Source organism: Pongo pygmaeus, chromosome 1, assembly GCF_028885625.2.
Source record: "Pongo pygmaeus isolate AG05252 chromosome 1, NHGRI_mPonPyg2-v2.0_pri, whole genome shotgun sequence".
NCBI classification, from domain to species: Eukaryota; Metazoa; Chordata; class Mammalia; order Primates; family Hominidae; genus Pongo; species Pongo pygmaeus.
This window is the reverse complement of record NC_072373.2, coordinates 75099750-75125321: the sequence shown is the minus strand read 5'-3', so window position 1 is coordinate 75125321 and position 25572 is coordinate 75099750. Positions and strand designations below refer to the sequence as shown.

Sequence of the window (25572 nt, the reverse complement as noted above, 5' to 3'; positions counted from 1 at the left end):
CTACATTCAAAGACATGCTTACAAATTTTCCACTTGGTCCATTTTTCTATTCTTAGCATTACTACAAATCCCTCCTTCCGTCATCATGTTGAATTCTTCAGCATCTTCTATATCATTTCCAGGGGCATCTCTGGGAAGTAGTGATGCCTGTCTTCCCTCAGAAGCACTGATAACCCCAATATACCCACAGTTCACACCTTTTCCCTCTCCTGAGGTGTGCTACTTTTCGGCACAACAGAAAAAACTCATTACTAGGATTTGAAAACCTAAATTCTGGGCCTGGTTAGGTCATAAACTATAGAACCATAGATCATATATTCTCCCCAGGTACCTGTTTCTCCACTGCATAAATAATTCATATTTGCTTGGCCCTTTGTAGTCCTTTACTGTTTCATTTATCTTCATGATAACCCTTAAATTTAAGTAAGGTAGCAGTGTGCTTATTTTATAGAAGAAATTCAGTCTCAAAGAGGATACACATTCTCCCAAAGATCCCACAATAATAATATATTAGGCAGAGCTAAACTCACACAATCTCACTCAAGATCCTAGTGCTGGTACATGGTGTGCTCATAAGTTTGCTAAAATGGATGAAGCAGCAGTTTCTCAGCTCCCTTCCAATGATCCTGTTCTCTGCTTCTACTTGATGTTTTTTCTCTCTTCTCTCAACTAGCGTTAACATCCAAAACTATAATCACTAAATTTCATTTACCATGGTTTTCTTATTTAATTATTCTTTAAATGTTTCTATTTCCATGTTAAGTCCAGAGAAATGTAACTTTTTCGAAAGTTTCTACTGCTGCCTGCCTCCCTGAAGGCCATGGGACTTACCTATTTGTTTGTCAAAGCAAAAATTCCCAACATTTTGTAAACACCACTAATTACTTTTTATAACTGTAAAAACAATTATTCCATACTTAAAACCAATTCAAAATAAAATAAGTCCTCGATACTTCTTACTCCCTGGAGTAGTAATTTTAATTAGATTCTACTGATTTGTAATTTTTTCCTGTGTGCCTTTATTTGGGAAATACTGTTAGTCTACCTCACTATCAAGTCTCTTTCCCTAACAAGAAAATGTCACAGTCTTAAGAGTCAGGAAAGCTTTTACTTTCACTATCACATATGAGGAATGAACTAAACACCTAAACTGAACAGTAAAACTTAAATGAGGGATTCAGGATGTTTCCCAAGGGGCCATATGACCAATTTAAAAGTTGGTATGATGTGTCTAAAATAACACGCTCTTTTACTTATAATAAAGGTACAGTTGTACTGATTAGTCATGCTGACATGTACATATAAAATATGCCTATGCCAAATTAAAAGAAAACAAAATACATTCTATGGCAATCCTGAAAAGTTGGGGAGCTCAATAAATATTAAGAGTATGCTCTCACAATTAGCATTAAACACATGGTAATTAACATAATTTAATATGTGAAAAAGAAAATATACAGGATGAGAAGTATACATAGGAAATTGTGATTTTCTTCACTTTGATTGTATTGCTTTCTTGTCTTCAGGAGGGAAGATTTTGACTTCTGAATTCGCATCTTTCTGTTCTAAATGGTATTCTTGGGCTATTTTCTCAGCAGTTCATGTTTCTGGATAAAGTTTATGATTATTGAGAAGTGTCAATGCTTCTACAATGGAAATTTTGCCTTTGGGAGTGATCTTAATATTTATCATATTAAAGTGATGGCCGAAAGGCAATCTGAATTATTTCAGCTCTTGACATGTTTCAGCAGCTTTTACCTGCACGGAAGACACAGGATCTTTGGAATCAACATACACATCTTTTAGAAATGACAGCAACTTGTCATCTTTATGAGCAATCTCCCCCTTAATTTCTGGATAGAAACTAATCTGCTCTCGCAGGAGGCTGTTGGTAGAGGGGTGTCTGGGAGCAGGAGAGGGCTTCATCTTGTTGATTTCCCATTCCACTCAGTTCTCTAGGTTGAAATTCCTGATGCTGCGAGTCACCGCAGCCTCCATCTCCTCATAACATGATGCCCTCAGGTTCACGCCACACGTGGGAACACCAGTGCAGGAAACCTCCGGGGTACCCTAGAATAACTTTCTTCTACTGAGGCCTTGGTGATTTAACAGGGGAATTCTACCAAACCTTTCAGGAATAAATCAACTCAGTCCTCCCAAATACATATGCTTTAATAAATGTGGATATTTCTGGAAGGACACATGAGAAACTAGTAAACAGTTATTATTCCCAGGGAACAGAACTGAGGCTGAGGGACATTATTAGAAAGAAGCCTTGCTTTTTCCTGTATATCTTTTATACCTTTTGTATTTTGTACCATTTGCATATGGTACTCATCTAAGTATGAGGAATTTAGAACATCTTTGTTTTACATTTGAACAAGTTGACAACACTATTTGGCTTTTGTTATTATGTTTACCTTAAGTTTTCAGTAAATGCAGTAGGCGTAATTTCTTAAATACCTCCCTTCCCCAAAGATGTCCCACCGTAATTCCTGGAATCATGATGAATATGATGCTCTATTACTGATTCTGTGATTATGTTTTGCCATATGGCACAGTTGACCTTAAAATAGGAAATTCAAGCCTAGATTATCTGAGTGGGCCTAATCGAATCATATGAGCCTTGAAAGCAGAGAGCTTTCTTTGGCTAATGGCAGGAGGGAAAGTCAAAGAGATTGGAAGTATGAGAAGGACTCAATGCGCAATAGCTGCTTTGAAAGTGGAGGAGACCACTCGAGAAAGAAGGCAAGTAGTTTTGAGGAGCTGAGGGCAGCTCCCAGCTGACAGCTAGCAAGGGAACTGGCCAAATCCTTGCAACCTCAAGGAACTACTAGCTCTGTCAAAAACCTGAAAGAGGTTGAGAGTGGATTCTTCCCCAGTCTCCAGATGAGAGTCCAGCCCAACAGGCATCTTGATTTCAGCTTTGTGATACCCTGAGCAGAGCCCACTTGGGACCCCTGACCTACAGAGATGTGAGATAATAAATGGATATTGTTTTCAGCTGCTAAATTTGTTATATAGGAGTAGAAACTAATAGAGCAAAATTACGTTCTAAAACTTTAATACATGTGGGCTTTCAGAGGCTTTAGAGATGGGAGCCATATTCCCTCCAGTCTGGGTGTGACAGGTAGAGCCAAAGCAGCTGCAGAGCCGGTGGAACAGTGTCATGTGTCAGCCAGAGGCTGCATCATTTCCATTGGTGCCATAAGTAGAATATGCTCTGCTGTCTTTTCATTACTTTCTCCAATTGTGCAGAGAATGAATTTTTTATACCTGTCTCAGTCTTTCCCTCTTTCATATTATAGTCTTAGAAGCAATTTTTGGGCATTTCTGTTTTAAATAATCTTGTATTTTCAATGAAGAAGTTGCCATTTCCTTCTTTTTTTCTTTTCTTTTTTTTTTTTTGAGACAAGCCCTTGCTCTGTCGCCCGTGCTGGAGTACAATCTCCGCTCACTGCAACCTTGACCTTCCAGGCTCAAGCAATCTTCCCATCTCAGTCTCCTGAGGAGCTTGGCTACAGACGTGCACCACCATGCACAGCTTTTTTTTTTTTAATTTTTTTTTTGATAGAGACAGAGTCTCTCTGTGGTTGCCCAGGCTGGTCTCGAACTCCTGGGCTCTAGCAGTCCTCCCACCTCAGCTTCCCAAAGTGTTGGGATTACAATGTGTGCCACCACACCTGGCCTTTTCTTTGGATGTCTTAGGAAATTAACTCCTACCTTTCTAAAAATTCCTGGGTTTATGTGACCTGGATTTAAATGGTCATGAGAGAAATTTCTGAGATGATAGTGCAATCAAGTAACACTGGAATTCTTTGACTACTTTAGTTTTTCTAGAGTTTCACTTAAATTAACCCAATTTTGTTCCATTGGCAGTTTTATCCAAGACTGAATAAAGGTAGTTTACCTTTTAAGTTGCTATACACTAGAACTTACCTTTCAATTAATTCTTTTAATTTAACAGTGTGGAAAGCTGTTATTTACTTTTTATTTAATTGATTGTACTTTTGTAAACTTTTACCTAGAAAAAGTAACTTTGAGAACCACAGAGAAGAAACATATTGGTTAAGGTCTCTGAAGAGTGTCGGAGGATTCAAGAGTGTGGGGAATTACTTCTGTGATTCCCATCACTTCACATTCTGAGTAGAAAAGCACACAACAGAAATGCTGCAAGTCAGCATCAGGAGTCCGTAGCATCCATCATCAAGTGCAATAAGACTGTGACTCTCTGTTACTGGCTTGTCATGCTTTTTCTTTTTGCCAGTAAGTTACATGGTCCAGTTTTTTCTTTCTTAGATGACTTCAGGGACTTGTTGTAAGCCTGCTGAGGTCAAGGAATGCTTCTGCCTTATGTATAGTGTATTATAAAAAGATTTATCTGTGATAAAAGTGGAACCCGGCTGGGCATGGTGGCTCACACCTGTAATCCCAGCAATTTGGGAGGCTGAGGTGGGCTGATCACTTGAGGCCAGGAGTTCGAGACCAGCCTGGCCAACATAGTGAAACCCCATCGCTACTAAAAATACAAAAAAATCAGCTGGGCGTGTTGGTGTGGGCCTGTAATGCCAGCTACTCGGGAGGCTGAGGAAAGAGAATCACTTGAACCCAGGAGACAGAGGCTGCAGTGAGCTGAGATCATGCCACTGCACTCCAGCCTGGGTGACAGAGCAAGATTTGGTCTCAAAAAAAATAAAAACAAAAAAAAGTAGAACCCATGAAGAAAAATTTAAACAACTGATTTTAATGACTGTAAAGGAGTATCATTAGTAGAAAAATGTTTCTATATTGTTAGGATAATCAAGTTTCTTTAAAGATAATATTGATCATTTTTAGCAGAAGTTTGTTATTTATCTTTAGGAAATGAAATTAAATGTTTTGCTTTGTTTTGTTTTTAATGTTTCTAAAAGGAATGAAACTGTATTATTGCTGATTCTGTTGTGGATTGAGACATTTAGAGTAGCAAAAATTACATTAATGCTCTGTGCCAAAACACATAAAATGGCTTTATCACTGATTGGTGTCTCAATTATAAAAAGGTAATAATTTGCATAATATGATAAGAATGCCGCTTGAAAGAAAGGAGGCTGGGTTGTTGTTTTTTTTTTTAACATCCAGTAAAACATGATTGACATCATCTAGTCAAATTATATATTATACTGAGCTTTATTTTCTATATAAACCATATTTTACAGATATTATTTTAAAAGAAATTGAAATCTTCTAGGCTTAGGTTTCGGAGTTATATATAACTCACAAGTGAGCTGTGTGAGGTGAGTTCCTTGAAAACCTAGGTCTCATTTCAAAGGCTAGCTTTGGGCTGGTTGCAGTGGCTCACGCCTGTAATCCCAGCACTTTGGGAGGCTGAGGCAGGCGGATCACGAGGTCAGGAGATCAAGACTATCCTGGCTAACACGGTGAAACCCTGTCTCTACTAAACATACAAAAAATTAGCCAGGCATGGTGGCGCACACCTGTAGTCCCAGCTACTCGGGAGGCTGAGACAGGAGAATTGCTTGAACCTGGGAGGCAGAGGTTGCGGTGAGCCGAGATGGCGCCACTGCACTCCAGCCTGGGTGACAGAGCGAGACTCCACTCCATCTCAAAAAAAAAAAAACAACAACAAAAAACAACAACAAAAAAACCCAAAAAGGCTAGCTTTATTCCAAAGCCCAAACCTGGCTCTGGTAGACTATTTTCTAAGCTATCTCTTGATGAGCTTTGCTAAAGGAAAGGGAGGTATGGTACAGATTACCTCAAAGTCATGTTTGGCTCTGTCTGCATTTGGGGTTTTCCTCTGGCATGTTTATCTTCTGAATAATGCTTCTCCTAGGCTAAATACAGTTTGGACCCTCCATCGTACAACAGATGTGACAGAGGAATGCTTATGGTCAATAATGATGTACAGTCCACAGAGATAAAGAAATTGGTGGGAATGAGGCTTTGAGAAGTATAATGAATGTCAGATTGCAGGCTGCCCATAGTACATCCAGCATCAGCACACTGTAGTTTGCCTTAACTAATTTGGGCCTCTGCAGCTTTGGGACAGTATTGCAAAGAGGTGGTATAATAAGCTTAAATAACAGATTTCCATCACTTAAATATAAAAATCTCAGGTTTGTCACAGTAATAATATTGACCTCATGTTTTTGTTTTTATTTTTTGTTCATTGACTTCATGAATGAATTGTTTGGCAGGAAAACAGGTAATACACTTCCAGGCCTCATATTACGTAGGTGTTGAGGCTAGAGAATGTCACAGAGGCGTGCCTTTATTCATAAAACACTAGGTGAAATGCCTTACTATGTTTTATTAAGCGAAGACCTTTCATTGTAAAAGTGAGATTATTCCTTTAGAAACCATATAAATTACTGAAGGGAATTATGAGAAAGAATATATTTTGGGTTCATAGATGCCAAATGCCCATCTCACTGGATGATTATTATTCTAAGTATTTTCCATTATCTAGTTTCAGCTCAGGAAATCAATTAGACCCTTAAGGGCCTAAGCAAGCAGGAAATGAATGACAGATTTGTAGATTCCACCAGTGAATTTGAAAAAAAAAACTATTACCTTTTAAATTATAACTGCAGTAGACTCAATATAAATGCTTTTATTTTATTATTATTTTTTTTTCTTGAGACGTTGTCTCACTCTGTCACCCAGGCTGGAGCGCAGTGATCTTGGCTCACTGTAACCTCTGCCTCCAGGATTCAAGTGATTCTCTTGCCTCAGCCTCCTGAGTAGCTGGGATTACAGGCACGTACCACCGCACCTGGCTAATTTTTGTATTTTTAGTAGAGACGGGGTTTCGCCATGTTGGCCAGGCTGGTCTCGAGCTCCTGACCTCAAGTGATCCACCCGCCTTGGCTTCCCAAAGTGCTGGGATTACAGGAGTGAGCCACCACACCCAGCCCATAAATGTGTTTTTTAATGCTCCCTCTTTCTTTCCTATGTAAACCCTTTTCAAGTTATATATTTTCCCTATGATATTCTCAATAAAGAACAAATTACATAAAATCAGGAACCTGACTTTATATTAAGTGTGGGAAGTCAAATTACCATTGAGCGTAGGTCATATATTCTAGTAGTAGAGACCAATCTATTTTCTGCCTTGTTCTGGAGGGTCATAGCAAATCTGAACCAGGCAGCCAGGTAGACCACTCTGATGGCCCCATTAAAGCTTAGAGCTTCTCCAGTCTGAAAGACACTGGAGGAAGCTTCTTCCCACCTTATTTAGCTCCAAGAGTTCAGTTGTGCTCTGTGGAACACTAGGAATAACTGTATCCTAGACATAAACCAAGGGCAAGACATGGTTTTAGTTTCCATGAGGGCCTTTGCTTAAGAGTCAGAAGGGCTGCGACACATCTTAATTTTGCCACTGAATAGCTATGTGATACCAGGCCTTTGACATAGCAGTTAAGTTAGAGGACTCCAGAGGGCCTCTCCAGCTCTTATGTAAGTCTAAATTCCACCTGTGATGTCATAGGATCCTTAAGTAAACATTCCACTTCTATGGGCCTCGTTTTCTGCCCCTATTAAACAAAGACGTGGCTCTTGAGAGCCTATTTAAAGCAGGTTTTTGAAAAGAAAGTCTCAAGTCAAAGAAATTTTGAAATGGATTTAGATTAAAAGGTATTTTTGTGTGTGTGGAGAATGTGGGATTAACTCACTTATTTTCATTATGTATAGAAATTTCAGTTTGTTACTATAGACTATTTATAGAAATACGAGTTCTTGAGTTTTTCATTCTGCTACCCCAGATGTGTAGCACTCTGCTTTGTACATAGGAAGCACTTAGCAACTTGTGTGTTCTCTTGAATTTAACTGAAGTCCCACTTGAAAAGGTAAAGTTATATAAACTACTTTTTAGTATTTGAAGTTTCTTTAAGCCTATTTTTAATGATGGCTTGGTGTTCATGCAATGACTTATTTTTGTTTGTACTGACAGAGCGTAGCTTTTTCAGTTGGCCAGTTAAAATGGAAGGACAAGCTGGGCGCAGTAGCTCACGCCTGTAATCCCAGCACTTTGGGAGGCCAAGGCGAGTGGATCACAAGGTCAGGAGTTCAAGACCAGCCTGGCCAAGATGGTGAAACCCCATCTCTACTAAAACTACAAAAAATTAGCCAGGCATGGTGGCGGGCGCCTGTAGTCCCAGCTACTCGGGAGGCTGAGGCAGAGAATTGCTTGAACCCAGGAGGCGGAGGTTGCAGTGAACCGAGATTGTGCCACTGCACTCCAGCCTGGGTGACAAAGCAAGACTCCCTCTCAAAAAAAAAAAAAAAAGAAAGAAAACAAAGAAAGACAACTTGTGCTCTTATTTTTAAAATATTATATACTTCTAGCCCCATACAAATGCTCTCAGATTAGACTAACCAATTACACATTGGAATACCTGGACAGTTTTAAAATACAACTTAAACTTGAACAGAAGCATCCAAAGGTCAACCACTGTTTTACTGGACATACCTTTTACTTTTCTATTTTATGTATTTTACATTAAAAGTTAGACCTTTGAGGCCGGGTGCAGTGGCTCACACTTGTAATCCCAGCACTTTGGGAGGCTGAGATGGGCAGATCACCTGAGGTCAGGAGTTTGAAACCAGACTGGCTAACATGGAGAAACCCCATCTGTACTAAAAATACTAAAATTAGCCGGGCGTGCTGGTGCGCACGTGTAATCCCAGCTACTCAGGAGGCTGAAGCAGGAGAATCACTTGAACCTGGGAGGCGGAGGTTGCAGTGAGGCGAGATCACCCCACTGCATTCCAGCCTGGGAGACAGAGCAAGACTCTGTCTCCAAAAAAAAAAAAAAAAAAAAAAAAGTTACACCTTTGGGTTTAAAAACCCCAGGATAAACACATGAAAAAAACTTTCAAAATTTAAAAGTGTAAAAAAAGCTCAGTACACCCTTCTTCCCACCCAACCAAACAGCAACATCTCAAGTTAAATCAAGTGGTATAAAATATCAACCTAGAATTCTACAACTGCCCCAGGGAAGTTCTGTCTGCCCACTGTCATCTGCTTTTACAGGTCTACACTAGAAACAACTTCCCTTGATAGGAAGTACTGACTTTGTTCAGAGCTGTAAAATTATACCCAGAACCTCCCTTGTTCTTGTTCTATATGAGTCCCAGGGCCTGAGAGCTACCATTTATGAGGCTTTGGTTTGTCACACCCTGCACACACCATTAGAGACATTTTTCTCTCTTGGCTTTGTATCTGCTTCCTTCTGTTGCTACCCTCTCCATTTCTTATTTTCCTCATTTTTAAAAATGAAATTTATTTTTGCTTTTTCATTTGTCTAAGACTTAGGCTTTCATTTCCCCAGCTGTAAATCAGGCACTAGATAATAATCTCTAAAGCCAATTCCAATACTCTGTGAAGTCATTGTATCTTATATTTATGAGTAAATATAGTTATCATCTTTTTGGTGATAAATTCATCAATAAACCATGGATTGGAATACATAAGAATCTGAAAACCCTTTATAACCCTCCTATCTCTGAAATTCACAGATATTGCTATATAGAACTGATTGATGAATTTCAATAATATCTACACCAACATATAATTAATACTGATATGTATTGATATTATTGATAACAATGAGACACCCACAGGTGACTTGTCAGTAACTGATTTGTGATTTCCTAATTTTAACAGTGTGTGTATTCTTGTTGTAATCTATGAGAGCAAGAACCTTCTCAAAATAAAAGAAAGTTTTTCACGGATACTAATTCAGTGACTCATTTACTGACAATTTTCAGTAGGGTCAGAAACAATATCAGATTGGTCTGAAATCATAAAAAATATTTTTAAGAGTCTAATAGTTAAAAGTTAATTGGGGTGAAAAACAACTCCTCTCTATAATTGTATTTTATTTTGTTTTATTGTTTAATTATTTTATTGTTTATTTTTAGGCAGGGTCTCACTTTGTCACCCAGGCTGGGATGTAGTGGCACTCATTGCAGTCTTGACCTCCCAGGCTCAAATGATCCTCCTACCTCAGCCTCCCAAGTAGTTGGGATTACAGGCATGTGCCACCATGACTGGCTAATTTTTTAAAACTTTTTTGTAGAGATGGGGTCTCACTACATTACATATGCTGGTCTTGAACTCCTGGGCTCAAGTGATCCTCCTGCCCTTGGCTTCTCAAAGTATTGGATTACAGGCATAAGCCACACACTAGACCGGTAATTTTAATATACTGTATATCCATGGTCCTCAATAGGGAGTGATTTTGCCCTGAGGGGACATTTAGCAATGTCTGGAAGATATTTTGGTTGCCATAACCTTGGGTTGTGAGATGCTACTGGTATCTGGTGTGCAGAGGCCAATGATTGTGCAAAGCATCTTTAAATGCACAGGATAGCTCCCCACAACAAAGAATCACCCATTCCAAAACACTAATAGTGCCAAGATTGAAAAACTCTTCCGTATGTGACTCTCTGACTCAGCTGAGTTCTATGATTTGGAGAGTCTTCTTATATTTAACTCTAGAGGTTGTGAAAATAAAATGAAGGTCATTATAATGTCATAGTTCAGCCATGTGTACCATTACCAACTGCTTGCTGACTCTTGGCCTTTTATCCTTACCTAGACTATTAGACCTTCACAATGGATTCTTAAGTCTGGCCTGAGACACTTATTATTACTACAGGAAAATAAAAAAGAAAGCAAAAGATCCTACTATCTGGTAATAAATGTCTCATCTGAGCAGGTTTAAAGATCAAATAATCTTTGAAAAATAACAATTCTGGCTATTATTAAAAAGTCAAACAATAACAGATGCTGGTGAGGTTGTTGAGAAAAAGGAATACTTTTACACTGTTGATGGGAGTGTAAATTAGTTCAACCATTGTGGAAAAGATAGTGTGGCAATTCCTCAAAGACCTAATGGCAGAAATACCATTTGACCCAGCAATCTCTTTAGTGATTATATACCAAAAGGAATATAAATCATTCTGTTACAAAGACACATGCATGCGTATATTCATTGCAACACTATTCATAATAGCAAAGACATGGAATCAACTTAAATGCCCATCAGTGATAGACTGTTTAAAGAAAATGTGAGGCCGAGCACGGTGGCTCACGCCTGTAGTCCCAGCACTTTGGGAGGCCGAGACGGGCGGATCATGAGGTCAGGAGATCGAGACCATCCTGCCTAACACAGTGAAACGCCATCTCTACTAAAAATACAAAAAAAATTACCCAGGCGTTGTGGTGGGTGCCTGTAGTCCCAGCTACTCGGGAGGCTGAGGCAGGAGAATGGCATGAACCCAGGAGGCAGAGGTTGCAGTGAGCCGAGATTGTGCTACTGCACTCCAGCCTGGGAGACAGAGCGAGACTCCGTCTCAAAAAAGAAAAAAGAAAATGTGGTACATATATACCACAGAATGCTATACAGCCATAAAAAAGAATGAGATCGTGTCCTTTGCAGGGACATGGATGGAGCTGGAGGCCATTATCCTTAGCAAACTAACACTGAATACTGTGTGTTCTCACTTAGAAGTGGGTGCTAAATGATGGTCATATAGAGGGGAAGAACACACACTGGGGACTACCAGAGGGCAGAGGGGAGGAGGGAGAGGATCAGGAAAAATAACTAATGGATACTAAGCTTAATACCTGGGTGATGAAATAATCTGTACAAAAAAACCCCATGGCACACGTTTGCCTGTGTAACAAACCTGCACATCCTACACATGTACCCCTGAACTTAAAAGTTAAAAAAGAAAATTAGAAATAACAATTTTTATATAGCAGTATGCTTTAAAATGATGTCATGGACTGTTAAACTTCAGTAGACTTAACCAATCATTTAGTCCAATGCTTTTTTTTTTTTTTTCAAATAAAGTAAGAGCCTCACTATCTAAGCTCACATGGTATATTGGTTGCAGGATTAATACAAGGGGGCATGATTACATGATCACAATCCAGACACAAGTCACCTCCTTCATGATAAAATTCATCACAAATGTAGGTTCTTTATGTGGTTCTTTTATGGCCCTCACTAGCTTTTGCATCAAGGTTTGCTCAGTGTGGACTTTACGAAAATCAGGAAGGAGATGATTTAGTGAGTAAGGGGATTAGAAATTGTATCCTGGCACCATTTACACAACTCGCAACACAATATTAAAAAATGACTAGGGAGACGGAGGTGGAAGGATATTTTATGTATATAAATCTTAGCCACACCCAGTGGTACACACCTACTGTCTCAGGTACTTGGGAGGCTGAGGCAAGATAAGTTGAGGTTGCAGTGAGCTGTGATCATGCCACTACACTCCAATCTGGATAACAGAGCAAGACCCTGTTTAAAAAAAAATAAAAAATCAAATGATTTTTTAAAAATGAAGAAAAGGACAAGTAGAGAGGTAAGGTGGGGAATTTTCCCTTGAATCCTCAAAATAATAAAACTGTATATTCCACTTTCTATCTCCTTCCTTCACAACATTTGAAATTCCACAGTAATTTTCCCTTCAGTTATTTGCCTATTTCCTTTTTAATGGTTTCCATTGTTACACCCAGTAGATTAAACAACATTCTTCTTTACTTATTGAATTGATATAGTAAGATCTGCAAGAAAAAAAAAAGTTATTCCAAAATGCTGATAGTAAAGAACAAAGTTTGTAGAGATCTAATAGTTTCTTTCCTTCCCAACTTTATTGAGATATAAATGACAAATAAAAATTATTTATATTTAAGGTGTATAACATGATGCATACATTGTGAAATAATTACCACAGTCAAGCTAATTAACACATCCAATACCCCATATAGTTAACGTGTGTGTGTGTATGTGTGTGGTGGGAACACTTATGATCTAGCAAATCTACATCTCCCTTACCAAACTTCAATATACAGTAGAGTATCATTAACTTGTAGTCACCATACTGTACATTAGATCCTCAGAACTTTGTCATCTTATAACTGAAATTTGGGCCCTTTGAGCAACATCTTTCCATCTATCTTATCCCCCGACAAGAAGCAACCACCATTCTACTCTCTGCTTCTGTGAGTTTGACATTTTAAGATTCCATCTGTAACTGAAGTCATATAATATTTGTCTTTCTGTGTCTGGCTTATTTCACTTAGCATAATGTCTTCCAGCTTCATCCATGTTGTCATGAAGGGCAAGATTTCCTTCTTTTTTATGACTGAATAATATCCTATTATGTATATCTATAAATGTAAATATATATACCACCTTTTTTGTATCCATTCATCCATCAACAGATGCTTAGGTTATTTCTATATCTTTGTCATTATGAATAATTCTGCAGCGAATGTAGGAGTGCAAATATCTCTTCGAGATACTATGCTGATTTCATTACCTTTGGTTACATACCCAGAAGTTGGATTGCTGCAGTAGTTCCATTTTTTTATATTTGAAGATCCTCTGTACTATTCTTCATAGTAGCTGGGCCAATTTACATTTCCACCAAAAGTGTATAAAGGTTCTCTTTTCTCCATATCCTCACTAACAATTGTTATCTCTTTTTTTTTTTTTAATAATGGCCATCCTAACAGGTATGAGGTAATATTTCATGGTTTTGATTTGTATTTCCCTAATGATTAATGATGTTGAGCACCTTTTCATATACTTGCTGGCTATATTTATGACTTATTTGGGAAAATATCTATTCAGGTCCTTTGGCCATTTTTAAATTGGGTTATTTGGTGTTTTGCTGTTGAGTTATATGAATTCTTTAAATATTTTGGATATTAATCCCTCATGAGATATATAGTTTGGAAATATTTTCTTCCATTTTCTAGGTTGCATTTTCATTTTGTTGACTGTTTCCTTTTCTGTGCAGAGCTTTTTAGTTTGATGTAGTCCTACATGTTTATTTTTGCTTTTATTGCCTATGCTTGTGTCAAAAAATCATTGCCAAAATGAGTGTAAAGGAGTTCTTCCCTTAAGTTTTCTTCTAGGAGTTTTGTGATTTCAGGTCTTAAATTTAAGTCTTTAAATATTTCATGTTAATGTTTGTTATGGTATAAGATAAGGGTCCAGTTTCATTCTCTTGCATGTGGAGATCCAGTTTTTCCAGCACCGTTTATTGAAGAGACTATCCTTTCCCCATTGTGTATTCTCCTTGGTGCCCTTGTCAAAGAGAGATCTAGTAGTTTCTAAGCAGCATCATGAAGCTGTATTTTTACTGATTTCACGTTACAACAAAATATTTTTAAGCACAAACCCAGGGGTGTGACATACCCTGAAACTGGTGATTTGAAAAACAGTACTGTTAGAGAAAGGGATCTATGGAGATCATTGTTAATAGTAGTAATTGGGGCATTGGATCAGGATACCCCAGTTATCCTGATCCAATACCTTAATTATATAATTAAGTTTTTAAGTGTAGAAGTGGGTATAATGATCACTGTTTCGATAAAATTAAAATATTAATGTGTTAAAGTACCCATCTCATTTGGTGCTAGTAGAAAACAAAATGCATAAAAACTATTGCTAAAAGTCACTAAACCTCTCTTACAGGCTAATCAGCAAGTTAATGCTTTTTCCTTTTGGGTGTTCCCTAATTTTTCATTCAATTTATCTTTTCCTGAAAACCTGCTAATTTCATGCACTTTAGCCCTACGGAAGAGGACGTTGCTTAGCAACTGCCTAAATAACTAATAGACCTAGGTATCTAGTAAAGGCTTGAAGGATTTACTTATTTTAAATTTATATATTTGTGTATTAACCATCAAATCCAAGAGGAAGTTGTTTCACTTTGGTATTTCTTCGGATTTCTGCATTTTTATGATTAATTTTTTTTTTTTAAATGGAGTCTTGCTGTGTTGCCCAGGTTGGAGTGCAGTAGCTCGATCTCGGCTCACTGCAACCTCTGCCACCTGGGTTCAAGTGATTCTCCTGCCTCAGCCTCCCAAGTAGCTGGGACTACAGGTGCACCTACCATGCCTGGCAAATTTTTGTGTTTTTAGTAGAGACAGGGTTTCACCATCTTGGCCAGGCTGATCTTGAACTCCTGACCTCAAATGATCCACCCACCTCGGCGTCCCAAAGTGCTGGGATTACAGGGGTGAGCCACTGTGCCTGGCCTCCATTTTTATAATTAATTTGTACATGAGGTGTTTGTAGCCAAAAAAAAAAAAAGAAAGAAAAACAGTATATTTAACGGGAACTTCTTTTTTCTCCCTTCAACCTCTTAGTAGCATTGCTGTATTTGTCATTTACTTTAGTTAATCTTTTCTAACAGAATACCCTATCGATGATATTTTCTGAGTTAAGAAGTGTTTTCTGGGCCGGGCGCAGTGGCTCATGCCTGTAATCCCAGCACTTTTGGAGGCCGAGGCGGGCGGATCACGAGGTCAGGAGATCGAGACCATCCTGGCTAACATGGTGAAACCCCGTCTCTACTAAAAAGACAAAAAATTAGCCAGTCATGGTGATGGGCGCCTGTAGTCCCAGCTACTTGGGAGGCTGAGGCAGGAGAATGGTGTGAACCCGGGAGGCGGAGCTTGCAGTGAGCCGAGATCATGCCACTGCACTCCAGTCTGGGTGACAGAGTGAGACTCCGTCTTAAAAAAAAAAAAAATGTTTTCTGGCCAGGCACGGTGGCTCACACCTGTAATCCCAGCACTTTAGGAGGCGAAGGCAGGCAGATCATGAGGTCAAGAGTTCGAGACCAGCCTGACCAACATGGTGAAACCTTGTCGCTACTAAGAATACAAAAATTAGCCAGAAGTGGTGGTGTGTGCCTATAATCCTAGCTACTCGGGAGGCTGAGGCAGAATTGCTTGAACCCAGGAGGCAGAGGTTGCAGTGAGCCAAGATCGTGCCACTGCACTCCAGCCTTGGCAACAGAGCAAGACTCTGTCACAGAAAAAAAAAAAAAGTTTTCTAATTCACTGGATACAGAATTCTATAATATTTCTTTTTCATGGTAAGCTAATTATTTTAGAGGAAATACATTAAGGTTTTAGGAGAAGGAATTTAGAAATTAAATTTAAGTGGTTGATATTACGTATACATGATGGTTTTACTTTTGGTTGTTTGACCCAGAAGTATCTCAGAAGCGTCATCTGAGCTAAGGGTTTTCTAAGGTTTGAGGGTATGAGTGGTGCTGTCATTTTGCAATGTCCTGTCATACTTAATTTAGCCTTGGTGTGTTTACTTGTCTAAGGTTAAGTCTCCCCATTATGACATATAAAGCTGTATTATTATCCAAATCTCAGACCTATTTTCTTCACTCTTATATTAGTTCATTCTCACGCTGCTAATAAAGACATACCAGAGACTAGTTAATTTATAAAGGAAAAATGTTTAATTGACTCACAGTTCAGCATGGCTGGGGAGGCCTCAGGAAACTTACAATTATGCAGAAGGGGAAGCAAACATGTTCTTCTTCACATGGTGGCAGGAAGGAAAAGAATGCGAGCAAAATGGGGAAAAGCCCCTTTTAAAACCATCAGATCTCATGAGAATTCACTCACTATCACGAGAACAGCATGGGGGAACCACCCCCATGATCTGATCACCTCCCATGAGGTCCCTCCCCCAACACATGGGAATTACAATTTGGATTACAGTTCAATATGAGACTTTGGCTGGGGACACAGCCAAACCATATCAACTGTGTTTCTGTTCAACTGCCCTGAAGTAAAAACAAAATATCAGCAAATTTTCTTACTGCACGCTTTGCATTCTGTGGTGTTGAGACATTAAAGACCATTTGTGTCAGGCTAGTGTGGTGGCTCACTCCTGTAATCTCAGCACTTTGGGAAGCCTGGGGAGAGGATCACCAGAGCTCAAGGGTTTGAGACCAGCCCAGACAACATTGCCAAACCCTGTCTCTACAAAACATACAAAAATTAGCTGGATGTGGTGGCACACACCTGTGGTCCCAGCTACTTGGGAGGCTGAGGTGGGAGGATCACCGGAGCCCGGGAAGTTTGATGCTGCAGTAAGCCAAGAGATTGCGCCACTGCACTCCAGCCTGGGTGACAGAGTGAGACCCTGTCTCTAAATAAATAAATAAATAAATAAATAAATAAATAAATAAAAGAAGACCACGTGCCACTTGCACAAAAATATCAGCAGTAAAAAGAACACATAGTTGGGCATGATGGCACACGCCTGTAATCCCAGCTACTTGTGAGGCTGAGGCAGGGGATTATTTGAACCCAGGAGGTGGAGGTTGCAGTGAGCCAGGATGGTGCCACTGCATTCCAGTGTGGGTGACAGAACAAGACTCCCTCTCAAAAAAGAACACAGGCAACTTATATTAATAGTGTTAAGCGAGTCTACATTAAAGAGAAACTGTGCTTTCAAGGAGTTATTTTTGTCTCAGAATGAAGCTCCTTTACAAAATGGCTGCTTTAGAATTCTATCTTGCAGAGAGGCTTTGGGCAAATTTATAGCATATTTTCTTTCACAGGCAAGAACTCCTAAGATATCATTTTGTGTAATGATTAATTGTCCTCTATACATATCAGAGATTTTTTTGTTTTAATGGAGTATCTTCAGTAAGACATTACCCTATCACAAAATAAAGTGTATTTAAAGCAATATTGCCAGGCACAGTAACTTGTACCTGTGGTGCCACCCACTCGGGAGGCTGCGGTGAAAGATTGCTTAGCCCAGGAATTCAAGTCTGGCCTGGGCAACATAGCAAGAACCTATAACTTTTTTAAAAAGGCAATATTAGATTATTAGTAGCTATAGTAACTATAAATAATAGAACATTTCATCTACAATTGACTAATATAGAGCTTATTTATAAACTGCAATCTGTAAGACTATAGGTATCATGTTCACATCTCAACTGTGTTCATATCTCATTTGCATTGTCAACCACTGTACAAAGAGAACAATGTAGGATAACTAGAGTGAAGTTTAAAGATTCATACTTAGTAAGTTATCTGATACAAAGACAATATCTGCCAAATAGTGTAGGACAAAAATAATTTTTAAGAGGTATGTATGTTTGAGAGAGAGTGAAGGACAGGAGGGGAGAGAGAGGGAGGGAGGGGGGGAGAGAGAGAGAGAGAGAGAGAGATGCCAGCCTGCCAATATTCAAAAAGTTTAAACTTCAACCATAACATTTATTTTTTCTCCTTCTCTCGTCTTTCCCTCTATGTCTATCTATAGAAATATAAAAACATATTTTAGATTTAACATAAAAAATAAACTGTCATTCAAATGAATGAAATTAGAATGTTCTGGGCATTGCCACTGCCACCACTATGACAGCTGTTTTAAAATTATGAAAATCTTTTTATTATTTTATTTTAGACCATTAAGCAATTTACTATTGCTCTTAAAGCATACATAAAGCCAATTTTTAACATCATGGAAGCCATCACTGACAAGAATGCTGCCTCAATTCACATGATATTTTCTATTATAGCAGTCTGTTAATGTGTATTGCATTCATCAGTAACTTGAGGAGGAATTGATAAATTGCCTTCAGTCTTCTTTCTCTTCATATTTGCGAATGCCTTATATAATAAATACTACTACAGACCAGGCATGGTGGCTCACACCTGTAATCCCAGCACTTTGGGAAGCTGAGGTGGGTGAATGGCTTGAGTTCATGAGTTCGAGACCAGCCTGGGCAACATGGTGAAACCCCTTCTCTACTAATATAAAAAATTAGCCAGGCTTGGTAGTGCACGCCTGTAGTTCCAGCTACTTGGGAGACTGAGGGAGGAGGATTACCTGAGCCTGGAAGGTCGAGGCCGCAGTGAGCTGTGATCGTGCCACTGCACTCCACCCTGGACAATAGTGAGACCCTGTCTCAAAAAAAAAAAAATTTTTTTTTTTAATTTAAAAATTAGCTGGGAGTGGTGGCACTTGTAGTCCCAATTACTGTGGAGGCTGAGGTGGGAGGATCACTTGAGCCCAGGAGGTTGAGGCTGCAGTGAGCTGTAAATGCATCACTGCACTCCAGCCTGGGCAACAGAGAGAAACCCTGTCTCAAAAATGATAGATAGCCGGCCACGGTGGCTCACGCCTGTAATCCCAGCACGTTGGGAGGCTGAGGCAGCCGGATCACGAGGTCAGGAATTCGAGATCAGCCTGGCCAATATGGTGAAACCTTGTCTTTACTAAAAATACAAAAATTAGCCGGGTTTGGTGGTGTACGCCTATAGTCCCAGCTGCTTGGGAAGCTGAGGCAGGAGAAATGCTTGAACCTGGGAGGTGGAGGTTGCAGTGGGCCGAGATCACGCCAAAAAAAACAAAACAAAACAAAAAAAAGATAGATAGATACTGTTGGATGCAATATAAGTTTTCAGCCCATATTTTCATTATATAAGGGTACAATATTAAGAGCAAAATACTAAGATAAGAGAAATATAGAGTCTACCATTAGAAATTTTAAAACTTCTATTTCAGGATTTCCAAATGGGCTATTCAAAAGTGAATTGAATCTCCTGTCTTTTCTCTCGCTTTCATTTGTGACAAACCTGATGTAGGTGGGAAAAAACCTGAGCCTTTGTAATTACATGTTTGGGTTTAATCATAACTCTCATTTAGTAGTAGTGTGACTTATTTATTTATTTGAGACAGAGTCTTGCTCTGTCACCCAGGCTGGACTGCAGTGACGTGATCTCAGCTCACTGCAACCTCCACCTCCTGAGTTCAAGCAATTCTCCTCCCTTAGCCTCCCAAGTAGCTGGGATTACAGGTGCTTGCCACCAGGCTGACTAATTTTTGTATTTTTAGTAGAGATGGGGTTTCACCATGTTGTCCAGGCTGGTCTCAAACTCCTGATCTCAGGCGATCCTCCCGTCTCGGCCTCCCAAAGTGCTGGGATTACAGGCATGAGCCACTGAGCCCAGCCAAAGTAGTGTGACTTTAAATTGCTTAAACTCTTTTTTTTTTGATGAGGTCTCGCTCCATCGCTCAGTCTGGAGTGCAGTGGCACGATCTCTGCTCACCGCAGCCTCCGCCGCCTGGGGTTAAGACTCAGCCTCCCGAGTAGCTGGGACTGTAGGCACCCACCACCATGACCAGCTAATTTTTTTTTTGTATTTTTAGTAGAGATGAGGTTTCACCATGTTGGCCAGGCTGGTCTCGAACTCCTGACCTCAGGCGATTCACCCACCTTGGCCTGCCAAAGTGCTGGAATTACAGGCATGATTTCCATGGCACCCAGCCTAAATTGCTTAAACTCTTAGAGCAAGTATCTTTTCTGTAAAATTGGGATAATTAAACCTGCTACAAAGTATTGTGTAAGAACTAAAAGAGATAATGAAATTATGGCTCCTCCCTGGCACAGTAGGTTTTAAATATGTGTTATTTCTCTCCCCCTTCCCCATTTACCTCTGATGGAAACTTAGTTGACATCTTTGAAATGAAGTGGTTTGTTGGTCAGTTCTTAGTTTCTGAGTTAGCTGCTACTCTAAACCATTGCACAGGGTATTTCTTTTGACTCTTAAGATAAAAATGAACTGTGGAAAACCTTATTATAATATAGTTATGAAGAAGGGTTATTTATTTTCACATGATAGCCCATAGTAATGGTGTTTTGTTGATCAGGTTACAATAGATTAATATCATTATATAACAAATGCTCTTTTTTCCCTGTTCTTCTCATAGTTATTCAATTTAATGAGAGGTAATTGATTAAATTCTGTTTGCATTGTAGTCAGGAAACTGGAGAGGGCAGCAAACTGTAGGAGATTGTGCCCCACTGCCCCACCCAGGCCTCCCTATCAAGACTTCACCTCCACTAACCTGTCTCAATCATTTCTAACAGAAGGACTCATGTAAATTACCACATTACTCCCAAATAAATCAGTGTCCAGAAAGATTTCGTTGTTTATGGAAAATTGGTAGAGGATTGAAATTGTGTGACACTGTTATTCGTCTCTCCTGGATAAGGAAATACGAAAAAAAAAATGGAGGCATTGGTTGTGTTCTCGTATACTGAGAACCTCACTCCCTGCCCCATTTCTAAAGGTTACAATTCCATCTTCTCTTTAGTTTTCATCAAATAATTTTGCCCCCTATACATCATTTTTATTAATATTGATAATAACAACAAACATCAATCAAATGCTTTCCAGAGTCAGGTACCTCACTGCATTGTTACTATTTTCTTATTTTGTGGATGATGATATGGTTTGGCTCTGTGTCCCTGCCCAAATATCATCTCAAATTGTAATCCCCACATGTCCAGGGAGGGAGGTGAGTGGATCATGGGGGAGTGGATCATGGGAGGTGAGTGGAACAGCATCCACCATGCTGTTCTTGTGATCGTGAGTGAGTTCTCACAAGATCTGATGGTTTTGTAAGCGTCTGGCATTTCCCCTGCTTTCCCTTCTCTCTCCTGCCACCATGTGAAGAAGGTCCTTGCTTCCCCTTCCCCTTCCGCCATGATTGTAAGTTTCCCAAGGCCTCTCCAGCCATGTAGAACTGTGAGTCAATTAAAACTCTTTCCTTTATAAATTACCCAGTCTTGGGGTTTTTCTTCATAGCAGTGTGAAAACGGACTAATACAGATGAGAAAACCAAGGAGTGAGACAATTTATGTAATTTGCTCATGGTCACTGCCATAGACTGAATGTTTGTGTCCCCCCAAAATTCGCATGTTGAAATACCCAAATGTGATGATATTAAGAGACGGGATCTTTGACTGTTGATTAGATCATGTGGGTTAAGTTCTCTTGAATGAGATTAGTGCCCTTATAAAAAAAGCTCCAAGGAGACCCCTTCCTCATTCTACCATGTGAGGACACAGAGAGAAGACCTCTGCCTGTGACTAGAAAACCCACTCCCACCAGACACCAAATCTGCCAGCACCTTAATCTTTCACCCTCCAGATATGTGATAAATAAATTTCTGTTGTGTATAAGTTATCCAGTCTATGGTATTTTATTCTAGTAGCAGCCCAAACAGACTAAGACAGTCACATAGCCAGTGAGTGGTAGAGCCCAGTATCAAACCAGGTTATTCTAAATTCTGGAGCCCACACTTCCTTTCTCTAATGGCATAAATGGAAGCTAGAAAGGCAGGAATTTAGTAATCTTCAATGACTGGCTTTGGCCTAATTTGTTGACCTGATATTTGCAAACTACCATAGGCTAATTTAAATCTGCCTTTGTAACTCCTACTGTGTCCAGTATCAGTTTACCACTCTAGTCATTCTAAATTCATTTTTCCCTGTAAAAAATGATTTCACTTTGCCTATCTAAATTAAATCCATCTTTTCCGTGAAGGCTTCCCCATCTGCAGAGGGACTTCATTCTATTACAGTCCTATATCACTAATTATTGTATTACATGACAGACATAGCTTTTTTTATAGTCTGTAACCTATGTATGTGTGTGAAGGAGACATCAGTGTTTGAGAAGCAGCAGTGTTTGGCACATGGCTAATTCTGGTATATGTTTGCCTACTTCCCTTATCCTTTAGCTTGCACACTAGAAACAGACACACCTGTTTTTTAATCCTAGCAGCTCTATTTCTAGCTGTAGGTATTGAGTCAAATCACAAAACTTCTCCATATTTTAATTATCTACAAAAAAGGAATAATTATGGTATCTAGTTTATTGATTTACAGTGAAGATGAAATGAGATTTTGTGTTTAGGATATAGTGAATACTTATTAAATATTAGCTGCCACTATTATAACTTTTTTTTTTTTTTTTTTTTGAGATGGAGTCTCGCTCTGTTGCCCAGGCTGGAGTGCAGTGGTGTGATCTTGGCTCACTGCAAGCTCCACCTCCCGGGTTCACGCCATTCTCCTGCCTCAGCCTCCCGAGTAGCTGGGACTACAGGCGCCTGCCACAACGCCCGGCTAATTTTTTTTATATTTTTAGTAGAGATGGGGTTTCACCGTGTTAGCCAAGATGGTCTTGATCTCCTGACCTCGTGATCCACCCACCTCGGCCTCCCAAAGTGCTGGGATTACAGACATGAGCCACCATGCCCGGCCTATTATAACATTTTTAGTAAATATTCATTGTTATAGATTATTTGTATTACTAGATTACAAAATCTGTAATCCCCCTTATGCACATTATAAGCATTTAGTAAATGTTGAGTTTTTTTGTTTGTTTGTTTGTTTTTTGTTTTGAAACAGAGTCTTGCTCTGTTGCCTAGGCTGGAGTGCAGTGGCGCCATCTCAGCTCACTGCAACCTCCGACTCCCGGGTTCCAGTGATTCTCCTGCCTCAGGCTGCTGAGTAGCTGGGATTACAGGCATGTGCCACCACGCCCAGATAATTTTTGTACTGTTAGTAGGGACGGGGTTTCACCATGTTGGCCAAGCTGGTCTCGAACTCCTGACAGCGTGATCTGCCTGCCTTGGCCTCCCAAAGTGCTGAGATTACAGGCATGAGCCACCACGCCTGGCCTGAGTTGCTTTTTTAAAATAAATTAAGATTTAATTCACATACCATCAAACTTGTCAAGTTTTAACTGCAGGATTTTAACCAAGTGCCCTGCTGCAAGCTGCCAGTATATAACATAATGCAGGCATGTGAGGTCCCATTGGAAAGGGAGTTATCCAGGCTGGGAGAAAAACTTGAGAGAAATGGACACTTGCATGAAATCCTATTGCTGTTCCCTAAACCTACGCTCTGATCTTATGAAAAAACGAATATCATGTGAAATGGTTTCATTTCATTTGATTGTTAGTGAAATGTTTTAAATAATTATTTGAATGCTTTAGAAATTAATGTATCGTTATTTGTAATTAGAATTCAGTTGTGCACTCTGCTCAAAATGAGACAAAGTGAAGCATTACTCATGTTTTCAGGTAAATATGAAACTCTCTTCATTTTGAGTGATAACAAATATCGGTGAATGCTTACAAGCACTTGAAACATTTACTTTTGGTTAGGTAAAATTTAATGTGAATGTGATGGCGGTGGATTTTAGTTTCAAATGAGGTAAAAAGCTGAATTGTTAAAGAGTTGCATCTATTCTTTCATAGTCTGGAATCTACCTCACCCTCATTCTTTGTGGTGAGTTGCAAATGAGGCAGCAAGATACCCAGCATACCTGTTAAGCGAGTATTTATGTCCCACTGGTTTTTCTTTTTTTAGTTTAATGCTGGGTTTTTTTTTTTTCTTTTTTTGAACAATCTGTTTTCTGAGGTTTTGAATTTTCCTAGCAACTGCTAGGAGAGATAGGAAAGATAATGAGCTGAATGGCTGGTATTCAACACAAGAATAATGGTGTTCTTTATTTACCTTTGCATAATTTTAAAGATAACAAGTTTACTTATCTTTTACTTGTTCTTTTCCCATTGTAAAAACTCAGTAGGTGTTACTAGACTATTCTGAAATACAAATTCTGAAAAGCTTTCTTCTGATATTTCTATGGTTTCTCATTCATATTTTCTCTTTTGTTACCTCACTTAGAGCACATGGGTTTTGTAATGTACACTGCTAAGAGTAGATAGAAACCTGCTTGGAATATTGATTTTCTGTAATTAAGAATGTATTTATAGAATTTTATCTTTCTTATATTCTATTTTTTTTTTAAGAGGCAGCGTCTTATTCTGTCACCCAGGCTGGAGTGTAGTGGCACAATTGCAGTTCACTGTAGCCTGAACCTCCTGGGTTCCCCGCAAATAGCTGAGACTACAGGAACTTGCTACCATGCCTGGCTGATTTTTTAATTTTTTGTAAAGATTTAGTGTCACTATGTTGCCCAGGCTGGTTTTATAATACTGGGCTCAAGCAGTCCTCCCTCAGCCTCCCGGGATTATGGGTGTGAGCCACCACAACCAGCCTTTCTTATAGTTATTTATCTCACTGTGAACACTGTGAACATTTTGTCATTTTGGAGATCCTTAACATTGAGTCATGTATACTTTGTGAATGTCTGCATAGAGTTATTTAGGAATATCTGGAAGAATGTTCATGAAAGATTAGAGGAGGGCCAGTCATGCAGGAGGAACAGTTTCTCCAGGGTGCTACCCATCTATATGGGGGTTGCAGAAGACCTTTCTGCCCTCTAAACCATATATATATATATTTTTTTTTTTTCCTTTGAGACGGAGTTTCGCTCTGTTGCCCAGGCTGGAGTGCAGTGGGACAATCTTGGCTCACTGCAACCTCTGCCTCCTGGGTTCAAGCGATTCTCCTGCCTCAGCCTCCAAAGTAGCTGGGACTACAGGCACACACCACCATGCCCAGCTAATTTTTTTTTATTTTTATTAGAGACGGGGTTTCACCATGTTGGCCAGGCTGGTCTCCAACTCCTGAACTCGTGATCCACCCGCCTCAGCCTCCAAAAGTGCTGGGATTACAGGCATGAGCCACCGTGCCTGGCCTAAGCCATATTTCTCTTGTAGTTGTTTTGTCTTTCTTTCCATCTGATCCTGATTTTATGGGTGATGTGATGACAATATTCAACAAGTAGAATATGAAATATAGGAAAAAGGTCTTGACTGCTACTCTCCTGAGTTGAGATAATTTTTTTTTTTTTTTCCGAGATGGAATCTCCCTCTGTCGCCCAGGCTGGAGTGCAGTGGCGCAATCTTGGCTCACTGCAACCCCTGCCTCCTGGGTTCAAACGATTCTGCTTCAGCCTCCTGAATAGCTGGGTCTACAAGTGCGCGCCACCACGCCTGGCTA

At 39.5% G+C, this 25572-nt stretch overlaps 1 protein-coding gene and 1 pseudogene across 12 annotated transcripts in view; one reads left to right on the top strand and one right to left on the bottom strand.

Moving 5' to 3' along the window:
* Positions 1–25572, top strand: part of RABGAP1L (RAB GTPase activating protein 1 like) — an 852978-nt gene that overhangs the window by 700867 nt on the left and 126539 nt on the right. The gene's annotated exons all lie outside the window — the stretch shown is intronic.
* Positions 1495–1998, bottom strand: LOC129013245 (NADH dehydrogenase [ubiquinone] 1 alpha subcomplex assembly factor 4-like; annotated as a pseudogene).